The sequence below is a fragment of the Puma concolor genome, chromosome E4, assembly GCF_028749965.1.
Source record: "Puma concolor isolate L17-30 chromosome E4, mPumCon1.1.hap2, whole genome shotgun sequence".
Lineage (NCBI taxonomy): Eukaryota > Metazoa > Chordata > Mammalia > Carnivora > Felidae > Puma > Puma concolor.
This window is the reverse complement of record NC_141683.1, coordinates 21,118,596-21,131,401: the sequence shown is the minus strand read 5'-3', so window position 1 is coordinate 21,131,401 and position 12,806 is coordinate 21,118,596. Positions and strand designations below refer to the sequence as shown.

The following is a 12,806-nucleotide window of genomic DNA, read 5'->3' as shown; positions in this document are numbered from 1 at the left end:
CTTAAAGATTTAAATATTTTTTATTTCATAATGCAGATTTAATAAAAGTAATTCAGGATAATAATATGTTGTTATATTTAGGATTTAAAATTATCAGAAAAGTGCAAATTCAGTGAGGTAAGAGTGTTCTTTTTCATTATGTAAATTTAACAGATTTTTAAAATAGTTGGTGTCTGACAATTATAATGTTAATAGTGATAAATATGCTTGAGGTTAGGGAGTTATGTATATTTCATAGTTGTTCCCGCTTTTTAAACATTCCCTTTCATAAATTAACTTGGGTGCTTTATCAGGAAATGGCGACTATCATTGTGCAGAAATGAAAGCTTAGTCTTGATAATCAATATGCTGTATTGTGCACTGTACTTCCTTCTCTCTTGATTTCTCTTTGGTTCTTGTTTCTTCCCTACTTCTATTTCCATATTTACTTTTCCTTTCCTCTTTTCCTTACATTTTTTTTTTTTTTAAGCTTAGTGGGTTGATTCATGGGAACCGTAGACAAGTATTGATGAATGGAGTTGGGAAGAGAGAATCCATGGTGTTTTTCCCTCCTCTCTGTCCTGGGTGTTATCCCCAACAGGGACTGTGTCTTCTCCACACCTCTAAACTTAGCCTTCCTTCTGTGTTTCCAACTTCTCCCAGTCAACTCTCACCATGGTCTTCTGGCCACAACAGACACTTCTGGCTTTTGAGGTCCGTTAACACCCCCCTCCTCTTGGTGTACTGTTAGCCCTAAAAGTGACAGTGGCTTTCTGCTGGTGTTAATCTCTGCATTTCATCACCAGCCCCCCCCCCCCCCGTTTTTTTAGCTATTCAGCTCACCCATAACTTCTGTTTTTTTATTATTTTTAAAACAGAGAGAGAGAGAGAGAGAACAAACCGAGGGCAGAGAGAGAAGGAGAGAGAGAATCCCGAAGCAAGACTTGAGCCCACCTGAAGTGGGCTTGATCTCACCCAACATGGGGCTCGAACTCATGAACTGCGAGACCATGACCTGAGCCAAAGTTGGATGCTTAACTGAGCCGCTCAGGTGCCCTCACCCATAACTTCTATAATTAATTCCATGTATTAAATGTCCTCTCTTTAACATACCCAGAATGGTTTTTATTTTCCCTACTGGACCCTGACAACTCTCTTGAAGTGATAAACACCTTTATTGCCCTTACTAGTCAGAGTTCCCTCATTTTCTTTCACTCCTTCCTTCTAGGTTCTTCTCTCTCTTTTACTTCTCAACTCTCACTGACTTTTTTGCAGGTAGAATGGGCTATGATTACAATTACCCAACATAGCAATATGGAAAACAGTGTTGACTGGATTTCTTGTGACATATCTTATGTATCACAATATAAAAGGAATAAGTAAAATAAAATCTTTTAAAAAAATTCACAAAAATTGTGTAACAACTGCGTGTGTGTGTGTCTGTATGCATATATGTGATTAAAAGAGATGAGAGAACAAGGCATTGAAGTCAAACTCAAGTCCCAGTTATGCATCTTCCTTTAGAATTTTGAGCCAATTTACTCTCTGCTTCTGCTTCCTTATTTGTATGGTTAAAAAATTACCCAAAATCTGGGGAAAAGGCAAGTGAAGACCACAGTTTTTTCAGTGTCATGCTAGAGCCTTGTGCAACAGGTTCCTCCAAGGATTATTTTATTGCCTAGGGCAGTGGTTTGACAAATTATGGCCCACAGGTAACATCTGGCACAGGGCCTGTGTTTGTTCAGCCCTTGAGCTAAGTATGGATTTTACATTTCTAAAGAGTTATTAAAAAATGAAACAAATATTAGTATGTGACAGAGACTATGTGGCCCATAAATACTAAAATATTTACTACCTGGTGCTTTACAGAAAATATTTGCCAACTCCTGCTCTATGGGAATGAACCATTGTTTGATTTACTATTTACAACTGATCAGGATTCAGACTCCATGAAGGTAGATGATAACTTTTGGATTGATAAGTTGCAAGTGACCTTTGCCCATTGGAGGAACAATAGATTTGTGTCTGGTAGAAAAGATATCCTAAGATCATGGCTGTATTACTCTTTAGGCTATTAGCTGGTTTCATATACAGCTTTGTAATTATGTTTTAGTATCTTCAATTGGCTATAAGTAGTTCAATCTCACTCATCTGCTTTGAAACAAGCTTACTATCTTGCTGGTTCTTTTATATTAAGTAAAATAGTTTTGTCAGTGTGTATTTATTTTTATATTGCATTTGAATCATATTTTTAACTCACAGAAATTTAAGCTCTCACAATAAATGGACCAATTTTCTCTTCCCTATTCGTTTTTTCATTTTTTTCTTCAAAATATAATTTATTGTCAAGTTAGCTAACATACAGTGTATACAGTGTTCTCTTGGTTTTGGGAGTAGATTCCCATGATTCATCGCTTACATACAACACCCAGTGCTTATCCCAACAAGTGCCCTCCTCAGTGCCCATCACCCATTTTCCTCTCTCCCCACCACCATCAACCTTCAGTTTGTTCTCTGTATTTATTTTTTTTTTAATTTTTTTTCAACGTTTATTTATTTTTGGGACAGAGAGAGACAGAGCATGAACGGGGGAGGGGCAGAGAGAGAGGGAGACACAGAATCGGAAACAGGCTCCAGGCTCTGAGCCATCAGCCCAGAGCCCGACGCGGGGCTCGAACTCACGGAGCGCGAGATCGTGACCTGGCTGAAGTCGGACGCTTAACCGACTGCGCCACCCAGGCGCCCCTGTTCTCTGTATTTAAAAGTCTCTTATGGTTTGCCTCCCTCTCTGTTTGAAACTATTTTTTTTTCCTATTTCCTTCCCCTGTGGTCTTCTGTAAAGTGTCTCAAATTCGACATATAAGTGAAAACATATATCTGTATTTCTCTGACTTATTTCACTTAGCATAATACTCTCCAGTTCCATCCACATGTTGCAAATGACAAGATTTCATTTCTCATTGCCAAGTAGTATTCCATTGTATATATAAACCACATCTTCTTTATCCATTCATCAGTTGATGGGCATTTCGGCTCTTTCCATAATTTGGCTATTGTTGAAAGTGCTGCTATAAACATTGGGGTACATGTGCCCCTATGAATCAGCACTCCTGTATCCTTTGAATAAATTCCTAGTGGTGCTATTACTGGGTTGTAGGGTAGATCTATTTTTAATTTTTTAAGGAAACTCCACAGCTTTCTAGAGCAGCTACACCAGTTTTCATTCCCACCAATAGTGCAAGAGGGTTCCTGTTTCTCCACATCTGTTGTTTCCTGAGTTGTTAATTTTAGCCACTCTAATTGGTATGAGGTGGTATCTCAGTGTGGTTTTGATTTGTATTTCTCTGATGATGAGCAATGTTGAGCATCTTTTCATGTGTCTGTTGGCCATCTGTATGTCTTTGGAAAAGTGTCTATTCATGTCTTCTGCCCGTTTCTTCACTGGATTATTTGTTTTTCAGGTGTTGAGTTTGGTCAGTGCTTTATAGATTTTGGCTACTAACCCTTTGTCTGATATATCATTTGCAAATATCTTCTCCCATTCCGTCGGTTGCCTTTTAGTTTTGTTGATTGTTTCCTTTGCAGTGCAGAAACTTTTTATCTTGATGAGGTCCCAATAGCCCATTTTTGCTTTTATTTCCCTTGCTTCCGGAGACGTGTCGAGTAAGACATGGCTGAGTCTGAGGTCAAAGAGGTTGTTGCCTGTTTTCTCCTCTAGGGTTTTGATGGCTTCCTGTCTCACATTTAGGTCTTTCATCCATTTTGAGTGTATTTTTGTATATGGTATAAGAAAGTGGTCCAGTTTCATTCTTCTGCATGTTGCTGTCCAGCTCTCCCAACACCATTTGCTACAGAGACTGTCTTTTTTTCCATTGGATACTCTTTCCTGCCTTGTCAAAGATTAATTAGTCACACACTTGTGGGTCCAATTCTGGGTTCTCTATTCTATTCCATTGGCCTATGTGTCTGTTTTTGTGCCAATACCATACTATCTTGATGATTGAAGCTTTGTGGTAGAAGCTAAAGTCCAGGATTGTGATGCCTCAAGCTCTGGTTTTCTTAATACACCATCAACAACTTAGGCGGACAACTTAGTTGGACAACTAAGTATGGATTTTCCTACATTACTAATCTTAAAAGTCAGTCTAGATATTCTCTTAACAGAAGTCCAATGAAGGGCCTCATAGAGTTGTTCCACTCTCCATTTTTTAAATATACTCTTTGCTTTCTGCAATATTGAAATCTTATAGCCAGTGCTCATTTCCTCATACCAGTAGAATTGAATGTTTATTGAAAGGGAAGTTTCCCCCGCACTTCTTTATGTAAACTTTACTTACTATTGTTAATACATGATTCAATTAAATAATACACAAATAAAATTAGTGCAGGAAGAGAAAGTTTATTCAATGCAGACCAATGCTTTGAAAAGACTCAACAAAGGTGAATTGCTAAATTTTGTTATTCAGTTAAGTGTGAGTAAAACAGCAGCAAAAGTTTGGTGTGCTAGACTATAATCAGGCCTCTGGAAGGGCGTAGTTTTGAAAGTATCTATGCTATATGTAAAGTCCCTCTATATTATCTTTATGCCTTGTGGCACAGTCACAACTAGCAAGTTTGTTACCTTTTATATGATATGGTAATAGCGGTGGAGTTACATTTCCTTCTTAGGTGTGGATTGGGGCTGATTGGGTTTAAAAACCCAGTCTCTGAGAATCTCTCTTCTCGTATAACCCAGAGTGCACTTGGTGAGGCATTTGGAAAGCACGGGGGACCAGGTATACCTTTTGTTCTAAATAGTTGAACTCTTCCCCTTACCCAAGTTATGAAAATGTGGGCAACTTCCATAAATAGTCTGACTGCTGACTCCACAACTGGAATGGGCTCCCACATTTGGAAAATAAAAATCTGGAAGAATTTCTGCATTCAGATTATGTCCTTAGGTTCTCATTCACTTTAAAGAAACTGGAACTATAAATTGAAGAATTTTGATTGTCGGTATGAAATCAAAAGATAAAGGTGAAAAAGCTGTAAGCAAAATAATTTGCTTCTCTGACTTATTGTCAGATATTTTAGGTCATCCTTATTTACGTATATATTTACTTATTTTTATGATTCTTCACTCTAACCGGTCTTAATCGTGTGGAACAAGATGATTTGTGATCAAGTAAGAAGGATGATATTTAAAGCCTGTAAAGATAGAGTAGATATTCTCATGATTTTGAGAGTAAAAAAGTCTCAGCTTTCCTGTCAGTTATAGCTTCTGCCTTAGTGGGAAATTTACATTATTATCAACTCTCATGGAACATTTAACAGGATCTCAACAGGCCATCGTATACAAATATGGCAAACCTAAAACCACTGCAGCACCCTCCAGGTGTCAGAGCTTTGTTCACCAAATTCATGCATTTTTTAAAATATGAACACGAGACCAGTTGTAATACATGTTTCATAGTCTAATAAGGGCACAGAATGGGTTTATCTGGGAAGCCTTGAGCCAGGTTAGAGGGATAAAGGGTAGTGGCAGTGGTCCAAGCAGTCATGCTGGAAAGAGTTCCAAAACACCAGAGGAATTGGAGCCAGTTATTCAGTTGGTGATGTTTTGGGCGGAAGGAGCAATGGGTATAAATGCTTGGCAATGGTGTGGCCAGCTATAAGATTTTAATATTATTGGAATGTAGAATGGTATAGAGATGAGGAACACTGAATAGATGGAGGTGTGGCTCAACAAAAAAGCAGAAACTGGGGCGCCTGGGTGGCTCGGTCGGTTAGTCATCCAGCTTTGGCTCAGGTCATGATCTCACGGTTCATGGGTTCGAGCCCCACGTTGGGCTCTGCACTGCAAGTTCAAAGCCTGCTTAGGATTCTCTCTCCCTCTCTCTCTGCTCCACCCCCACTCGTGCTTTCTCTTTGTCTTAAGTCCTTAAGAGGATGACTTAATATAATTTTCAGCTCAGAAAGCTTTCTCTCTCTGGCAAAATGTAAAAATGAATTGCATCGTGGTAAGACTGGCACAGAGGGTGCCAATTCGGTGACTGTTAGAAGGATGGAAGAAATGAAGAGGATCTCCACTATGGTTGTGGCAGTGTTTATGGAAATAAGTGGAATCAACATCAGGTAGCGATTACTGAGATTTGAGACTGAGGGAGAATTAGACATTCTCTTTCATTTAGACTTAGGCAACTCGGGGATAGGTGACTGATAACTGAAGGAGGACTAGAGGATATCAGAGGTGCTATATGGAGGTAAGATTGCCAAATCGTTTTTGAGTGTGTACAACTTGAGATGTTTGTGTAACAGCTAGGTGGGCACGTCCATCTGGATTAGGTAAACTTTAGGCCACCTCACTAGCATGACTCTGGGAGGGACCTTAACACCGTGCTCACATGGCTGTATGTTTTTGTAAAATTTGCAGAAATAAGGTATTTTAACCACAATTTTCTAAGACTGATATCCCTTTCCACTCTGACTTCCCTCCTCCACACTCTCCCTCTCGACAATAGTTGGGTGAGTTTTGGGGATCCAACAGAGACGTGATGATGATACAGAATTTTAGTATTGAAGATAAAGGTTGAGGATGACGTACTTAGGATGTCCCTGCACAGCTGAGCGGTTGCTAGCCATCCTGATTCAGGAAAGGCTTTAAGAACATGTCTACTCCCCATGTGCTGACTCACCTGACATAACAACGCGAAGAGACAAGGCCAAGTGTCCCAAGGTACTTGTAGAGAAAAATATGGGTCATGGAGGAGAAACAAAGTCTGAATATGTGGAATTGCAAGTTGCTCTGTGGGAAATTCTCCTAATCATTCAGATGTGTACAACTTCCGGTGGATAATTTCGCTTTTACTAGTGCTTGGTCAGACACAAGTTCTCTTCTTTTACGGTTGTGTTTAATAATGAAATACAGAATTACAAATGTCTCATTTTTTTGAAGGGAATTGTAACAGGTAAATTTTGTCTGAATTCCTTTTTCAGACACAAATTTATAGCAATACTACGTACAGCAAGTTTATCTGTGTAAGAAGTCTCATGTTTTTTGTGTTCCGTATATCAGTAATAAAAATTATATCTGATGAACCATGTTAGATGAAAGCCTGATTTATTTTTCCATTCTGTCTATAATATTACAAAATAGTAGAAATGGAGTAAATTATAGAGTTGTGCCAGACGATTAATGACACTGCGTTAACTTTTTTGGATTCTATAATGCTGTGGTATTTTTCAGCTTCTCAAAGAGTATGATTTTTTGTTTGTTTTAAGTATGTGTTCACTTTTTTAAACATAATTTTGTATTTAGATTTCTGTATTCCTTTTCTTTAAGTTTCAGATTCCACAGGACCTGAATCACTCCAGGAGTCAAAATATACATGGTGGTGGAGACTGGGGGTGTGGATGCCCTCAGGAGAGTGTACTGAGGGACAGGAGAATGAGAACAAGAACAGAAATCTAATTTTGGGAAACTAAGGAGCAGGCGGAGGAAGAGGAGCCCATGAAGCTGATGGAAAAGGAGCAGCTGGGGAATGAAGACCGTAGCGAAAAGGGGTATCACAGAGACCACATGAGTCAAGTTTTATGAAGGAAGTGGCTAACAGTGTTCAATGCCGCAGCATGGCCATAATGGGAGTACTGACAATTGGTCACTAGGTTTAATCTCAAACAGCCCTGGCCGTTGCAGTGAAAAGCGAGGGCCAAAGAGAAAAGCCCCACTTGCACTAAGTTAAATAATGGATTTCGGATGGGTGAAGATAAAGTGCAGACAAAATTTTCCTGATGTGTGGTTGTGAGGAGGATACCACAGGGTAGAAATGGAGCAGGACTAAGTGTGGAGACAGCCTTTTCATTCAGAAGTGGAGGATGTGAGCATTTGTAACTGTCTATGAAAGCTGACAGGAAGGGGCTTTACTTACCTCAGGAGGAGCATGAACTCCAGGCCAGACATAGGCAGCCCTACAATTTTACTTGTTACATTGAATACCTTTAACATAAACCTAAGTCATGATCTTGCTTCAGTCTTTCTGATTTTTAACAAGATATTTCTGTTCGTTTTAGCATTATTCTTCCTTTCTTCCGAGGCCCAAAGAACCACTACAAGGTGTCCTTTGGCACTTTTCTTTCCCTGTCAGACTGTGCCCTTTGCGTGTTTTTATTTTATTTTATTTTATTTTATTTTATTTTATTTTATTATGTTTATTTTTGACAGAGAGGGAGAGACACAGAGCGTGAGTGAGGGAGGGGCAGAGAGAGAGGGAAACACAAAATCCAAAGCAGGTTCCAGGCTCTGAGCTGTCAACACACAACCATGAGATCATGACCTGAGCCGAAGTCGGGTGTTTAACCGACTGAGCCACCCAGCCACCTCTCTACCTATGGTTCTCACCTGCTGCTGCATGATTTCTCCAACTCTCTTCCCTGGGACCTGGCCACTGCATTTCTCACACATTGGTTCTCAGTTTCTAAGTTTCAGCTGGCCCCATTTTAGCAAGTCTTGTCTATTTTACATATAGTGATATTTTATATGTATTTTATTTTGTATTTTATATTATATATAGTATGCAGTAATATTAATTATCAGCAATTTATATGCTATAGTTCTTTTAATTGCATAGTTTACACAAGGTAAAAATTATTTTCTCTGTGAAAATACTTTATGAGCTGCTGTAGAAAACTGCTGTCTTTCCAGTTTATGGCACACTTTCTGAAGACTTAAATTTTTTTGTGTTTTCTACACTGCTTACTTCAGGATTGTTAACTCAGTGAGAAATTCTTAAAACTCAACTGATCAGATGATAGTTATTCAACACTTACGAATATACAATTATAGTGTTTCCACATGGACTTAAATGTTCCTTCATGTTTCAGAGCTAATGATTTCATTTTACTTAATTACAGAATGAGAGAGTAAATGTTTTTTGCTTATATTTAGACTTTTTTCAAGGTTATTGATTTCAAAAATAAATCTTCTAAATTGATTAACACTTGCTTTCATGTTCTTTTTTTCTGAGTCTTTACTCCTATCTGAAATGGAGGTATTATGAAACATAATTTGTATGGACTTAAAAATAACCAATTGAAATAAGCAATTCATTTCAAAAGACAGGAACTTAAGCAGAAACAGAGTTCCTGCAGTGGATGTGTGCGTGCATTCACATATACAGATAACCTTAGATTTTCAATGAAGTTCTAAATATACTTAAAATCACTACCTAATGATACTTTTTACTCTCCATTGGTCTACCCCTTAACATAAAAATAACATTTGGGAAAATGGCTTTTTATCTGATTTAAAACAGGGCTCATGATTTGAAGTTTCCAATCAATCTTTAACTTTCTAGTGTTAGGGTTTATTTACTCATTTTAAGACCGCTTCTAGCAAAAAGAAGATCCTATAAAAGAATCTATAGAATTGTTGGACAGTAAATAATACTAAAAAACTTGTAATAGATCAATCATAAATTCAACATTTAAAATCTCCCTTGAAGTGCTCCTGGTTTTTAATAATGGATTTTTGGTATGATCCCATGAAAGATTTATGTCCAGATATGAAACAAACACTGCTTTGAACGATTAATTTTAAAATCTAGTTTTCCTACTAGATAATAGGAATTCCCCCTGTGTTTTCTGTTTGTAAGAAGTAAGGAGAACCAGTCTTATGATTTTGAATTCATGATTATGTCTTTGTGGTAAACATGGCATATTTGGAAAGTAGAACAAAGACAATACTCCAAAGGCATCATGCACAAAAATATTTACTTTTTAGAGGCCTAAAAGACCACTTTAAAAATAAGATATTTTATTTAAAATCTGGGGGCATCCGGGTGGCTCTGTCGGTTAAGAGTCTGACTTCGGCTCAGGTCATGATCTCATGGTTTTTGAGTTCGAACCTCACGTTGGGCTCTGTGCTGACAGCTTAGAGCCTGAAGCCTGCTTCAGATTCTGTGTCTCCCCCTCTCTCTGCCCCTCTCCCACTCACACTCTGTCTCTATCTCAAAAATAAACATTAAAAATTAAAATCTATATGAAATAAATGCAATAATATTTAATATATCTACAGTATGAAAACTTTGACTTTTTAAAATCAGTTTTAAAAAGAGTCAGATATTTATTATATTCTATACCTGAGCCATCATTATTCACAAAATTAACAATCCAAATATTACAATTTATTTCCTAAATGCACAAAAAGTTAAAAGTATTAGAACAAAAAATACATCATATTTTTAAGAAACTAACTGCTTTAAAATTCGTTATCTGTAAAAACATGTCAGCACAATGATGTTTTATGTGAGATATCCAGGAATAGATAATTATACAATCATTACTCAAGAAAAGAATGTGAATTGAATAAGACAGTTTTCTTTTCTCAGAAATATTCATAGCTGGTTTTAATCTAGATATAACACATAACACAAGGCATAAATATTTAACGACTAAACAATAACCTGATTAAACTTTGTTGGTTTTTTTTCTTCCTCTACCAGACATTCAATCCTGTTTTTGCATCTTAAATAAAATAAGGAGAAAAAACAATGTGGTTTCTTAAAGAAATGAGGTCATTTAAAAAGTGTTATTTTCTTGTTATACTTGGAAGCACACAAATGTCTATTCATTTATTGTTAGAGTGAATTACACGTATACATTTTATGTTCAAACACACACTATAAGTAGTAATTGTATGAAACTATAAAAATTCTTCTGAAATGGCAAAGCTGAAGTAAATAGTTGTCATTTGATACTCATTCCTGATGATTTCTCATTAAAATGAAATGGCAAATCTGACAAAACAATAAGAGGAACATAAAATGAGTGACTCTTTATTCATGTAATAATTGATTACTATTGTGACAACATCCCACCTTCTTCACATGGTTGTGAAAAGGTTTCACTTTAAATTAATTGGCATCTCCGTGAAATAAATTACTTGACTGTGTCGTTGGGAAGCAAATCAGGCCCACATTAGATATAATTGAGGTGAAACTGTTATATAGGAATTGTGTGGGTGAAGGCTGGAGATTGAATTTTTCCATAGGAAAAAAAATGTGAGAAAGGCTAATGATACTGAGACCAAATTGTTTTTATTTTTAAACAGAATTTTCTTCTCCTTCTCCTTCTTCTCCTTCTCCTTCTCCTTCTCCTTCTCCTTCTCCTTCTCCTTTTCCTTCTTCTCTTCTCCTTCTTCTTTCTTTTGTTTAGAATGCAGAGGTTTTTTGGTTTGGTTTAGTTCAGTTTCAGTTTTTCAACAATGATTCATATTGATTGCTTATGTTAGGACATACATAATTGGGAAGATTAGCTGACCAGCATCCACTTAAACAAAAGGAAGTCAAATCAATCTAAATTTCAAGTCCAAAGAAATAGACTTGAAAGTTTCTTGAATTTTCAATTAAGAAATCTAGTCTTTTCTCCAGATTTATGAGCCAGAGTGCTACTATTGTTTAAAAGCCGAGATGATACTAAGTTTATAAGAAAGGGTATCATAAAAGGAAACAGAAAATTTTTTTCTCTGCCTTTATTATACCAAAAGTAGTCTCATCGGAAATACTACAGACACACACACACTAGTTACTGCACCACAAAAAATTAGGAAAACTCTAGAGAAAAGTAAAGCAATGAAGGTGAGTAGAGTGAATTCTGTATATAGATAAACTAAAAAAAAAGCTTGGGAAGATAAAGTTTGACACTAGCTCATTTTTGCAATGCCCTAAAAGTTTTAGATTTTTACAATATATAGTATTAATAAAAAAAATCTGTTGATTTTATTTTTAGGCTGAAATAGATCCTTTTTAGGCAAATACAAGAAACCATATTTGCATAAAATTATAAGATTAAGTAATCATTATTAACGAATTCTTGCTATTTGATACTCAAATAAATTTGAAAGGATTTTGAATAAATTCATGGATTTTAGATCCACAATGGGTTGTTAAAGGAGTTAGGATTTTTTTAGGAATATATAATTTAGTTTGTTTACATCTGATCTAATGGAAGTCAAACATAATTGCTTTAAAATATATTCTGTAGGAACTGTCAGAAAGTAGAAAACATTGTGCCTGAGAAAACTCTTAAATTTGAAGGTTACATCTATATCAATATCTTGTAATTTTATTACTATTCTGCTCAGCTTAGTTTTTAATAGAAGCACTTCATTTCTTAAAGCCAATGACATATTTTTAGAAAATGACATTACACAATCATTGAATATTTAAATATTTTACCAGGAATGTGAATGTTGTTATCATTTTTTGCAAGTTAATCTTTTTTATTTAAAAATTCCAGTCATAATATCACTCATCAATGGTAACTGATGAAATCAAATAACATATGGAATGAAAGAGACATAAATAGAGCCACATGTGGAAGTTATACATCTGATATTTTACTGAAAATTGTCACTACCGACTGTTCCAAAAACCTGATTTTTTTATTCCAAACATATGCAATTGTTCCTTTTTCTGTCCCATCCCAATTATAGCTTGGGATGGAGAATGAGTGGGGGAAATGAGAGGAAAGCATGGCTATTTAAGGCCTTTGGTTGAGATATAATACTGGTCCTGCAGTTCCGAATTTTTCAACAAATTGTTTTGACACCTAGTGTATTTTTGCTCATTACCAATCATCTTCTACTTCTCTAGTTCTATAAGTTTGATTTGTGGCTTCCTATGCATTGTTAGAGAAAACCTAAGAGGCAGTCATTCAACATGAAATCTTACTCTGTGATAACAAGAAAAGTTGCAAACAGTATAAAAAAGCAATTTGAATATTCAGTGGAAGGAAGAGTGCCTGGGTATTTGAGGATTTGTAGTAATTTAGATTCCCTGGCCTCAGCACAG

At 36.4% G+C, this 12,806-nt stretch overlaps 1 long non-coding RNA gene across 1 annotated transcript in view; it reads left to right on the top strand.

Moving 5' to 3' along the window:
- Positions 1–12,806, top strand: part of LOC147572488 (uncharacterized) — a 378,016-nt gene that overhangs the window by 360,492 nt on the left and 4,718 nt on the right. Inside the window, exon 2 of the long non-coding RNA XR_015245923.1 lies at positions 7,301–7,541. This is a non-coding gene — a long non-coding RNA (uncharacterized LOC147572488). The remainder of the gene's footprint in view (positions 1–7,300; positions 7,542–12,806) is intronic.